Source organism: Triticum dicoccoides, chromosome 4A (assembly GCF_002162155.2).
Source record: "Triticum dicoccoides isolate Atlit2015 ecotype Zavitan chromosome 4A, WEW_v2.0, whole genome shotgun sequence".
Classification (NCBI taxonomy): Eukaryota; Viridiplantae; Streptophyta; class Magnoliopsida; order Poales; family Poaceae; genus Triticum; species Triticum dicoccoides.
In genome coordinates this window covers 750744371-750746988 of record NC_041386.1, presented here as the reverse complement: position 1 = coordinate 750746988, position 2618 = coordinate 750744371, and the positions used below count along the sequence as shown (strand labels likewise).

The window sequence follows — 2618 nt, the reverse complement described above, 5'->3', positions numbered from 1 at the left end:
CCCACCACCGCACAGCCGCCACCGACCAAGAAGCCACCTCGCCGCCTGGCCAGATCCTCACCGGCACACTCGTCGGACGCCGGCCCACTCGTCGGACGCCGGGTGGGCAGCTAGTTGGTCCGTGCGCGCCGCGACTCCCTTCGTCGACGCCCGCAAGCTGTTCGACGTTTTGCAAGGTACAAAATGGACTCCGTCGACGAGTTATTTTTTCACAATTTCCTTTGTGACTCGGACGATACGTCGTCCGATGACGAGGAGAAGATATTGGCTGCCGTGTTGGTCCATCACCACCTCAACAGCTAGCGCCGTTTTCCGTGGCTCCATTCCGGGCCACCTTCCGGCGTTGAATCGCAACCGAGAGAGCGTGCATTTCCTTCTTCGGAAGGACTACTTTGATACAACAAACCCGTTGTTCAAACATCAAAAATTCCGCCGCCATTTCCGTATGAGTAGGCATCTTTTCAACCGTATTAGAGAGGGGGTGGTCGGCTATGATTACTATTTCGAGTGCAAAGAGGATGCCGTTGGCAAGATTGGTTTCTCCTCTTATCAAGAATGCATTGCCACCATTCGAATGCTTGCATACGGAGTGCCCGGTGATCTCATTGATGAGTACGTCTGTATGAGCAAGTCTACATGCCTAGAGTCCCTCTATAAGTTCTGCAAGGCTGTTATTGTTGTGTTTGGTCCTGAGTACTTGAGAGAGCCGAACGCTGAAGATACAGCCCGTTTGTTGGCGATGAATGCCAGCAGGGGCTTCCCAGGGATGCTTGGTAGCATAGACCGCATGCACTTCGAGTGGAAGAACTACCCTTCTGCTTGGCAAGGGCAGTATAAGGGCCATGTCAGGGCTTGCATTGTCATACTAGAGGCCGTGGCGTCTCAAGATCTCTGGATCTGGCACTCTTTCTTTGGCATGACCGGATCACACAATGATATCAACGTGCTTCAGCGCTCGCCTGTGTTTGCTAGGCTTGCCGAAGGCAACAGCCCACCGATGAACTTTACTATAAACGGCCACAACTACGACAAAGGATACTACATGGGTGACGGTATCTATCCTCATTGGACCACTATTGTGAAGACAATACCCAACCCTGTCGGAGAGAAGAGGAAAAGATTTGCCCAAGAGCAAGAGAGTGCTAGGAAGGATGTCGAGCGTGCCTTTGGTGTTTTGCAATCTCGATGGGGCATCGTTCGGTATCCTGCTAATACCTGGAGCACGCAGAAACTATGGGAGGTGATGACTGCTTGTGTGATCATGCATAATATAATCGTAGAAGACGAGCGCCCGGAACGTCTGTACGATCAAGGGTTTCAGTTTCAGGGTGAGAATGTTATGCCTAAGCATGGAGGAGCGGCAACGTTTGAACAGTTCACCTAATTTCATCAAGACATGCGTGATTGGGAAACTCACGTGCAATTGCAAAATGATTTGGTTGAGCATATGTGGGCTCATGTTGGCAACCAATAGATGTATCTTCTTTTATTCGTTTGCAAAACTATGTGAAAACTATGTGGGACATTTTTATTTTTATTTGGCTTGTAATAACTATGCTATTTTATTGTTATTTGATTCAAACTATGCAAATTCATCAATGCAAAATAGGCGGCCAGCCGGCCACGCCGGCACATATGGGTCGGCGCATTGGGCGCGCTGCCGACCCATATATAAAATAGGGCGAACGTCGGGCGGGCAGCCGACCCAAACGGACAAAAAACGGACGAAATCACCGTCCGTTAGGGCCGCCCCATTGGAGTTGCTCTGAGTTATACAAAAAATCTCAACGAGTAAAATAAACCTGTAGAGAATAAAGAGTAAAGTGCCTCAAGTAAAGTATTCACAGTTTCAATTTCGCATTATTCACCCAGTTTTTTTTTGTCAATGTGCAAACTGTATTAGGTTTTGAAACTTCATGGGAGATAAATATTTCTTGCGTAAATGTCAGCAAACTGTTTCTGAAATTCTCATCCCCTTTTGGATGCTCATTCGAACATTGCACAGATTGTTTGCTAGCTGCTCCGCATACAGTTTTTTTTTTGGCAGTAAGTCCTCACTCCATTCTGCAGGTTCTCGTACAGTTGTCATGGTGACCGGATTTGTCGTTGCGGCAGTTGTGGCAGCTTTGTTAGCAAGTTTGATTTGGCACATCTATAGCTCAAGGAGACGGCATAAAACACAAGGTATTTTCATAACATGTAGTTGAACTTTGTTGGGCGGCAAATTGACGAGGCTTCACAACTTAAATCTAAACTAATATCTTTTTATGGTCTGTCTTTTAGAGGAGGATGTAAAGTCTACAGGCCAGAATAAAGCGACCATAACACCCGGCACCTCAAGTGCAAGCACAAGTAAATTATTTTCTCCATTATTGCATATTATCAGACGTTCATAACTTCATACCGAACCCCCACAATACATGCATCAATTTTTTTCAAGAACTACCCCTGCATGACACATAGTTTTTATTGAAGGAGTTAGTGTTTTTTTTGGCACATACCAGATAATACCTTTTTTATTATTTGCAGAAAAAGAAAATGGTCAAGAAGGTGATTCAATAGTGTATGTTCCAAGGCATGTCTCTCTTTTCGATAAAGGGTGTTTTTTATTGACACAT

The 2618-nt window shown here is 46.0% G+C and overlaps 1 pseudogene; it reads left to right on the top strand.

The window, feature by feature from the left end:
• The first annotated feature begins 916 nt into the window (after window positions 1-916).
• The window catches only part of LOC119290046, a 5810-nt pseudogene continuing 4108 nt past the window's right edge, over window positions 917-2618 (top strand).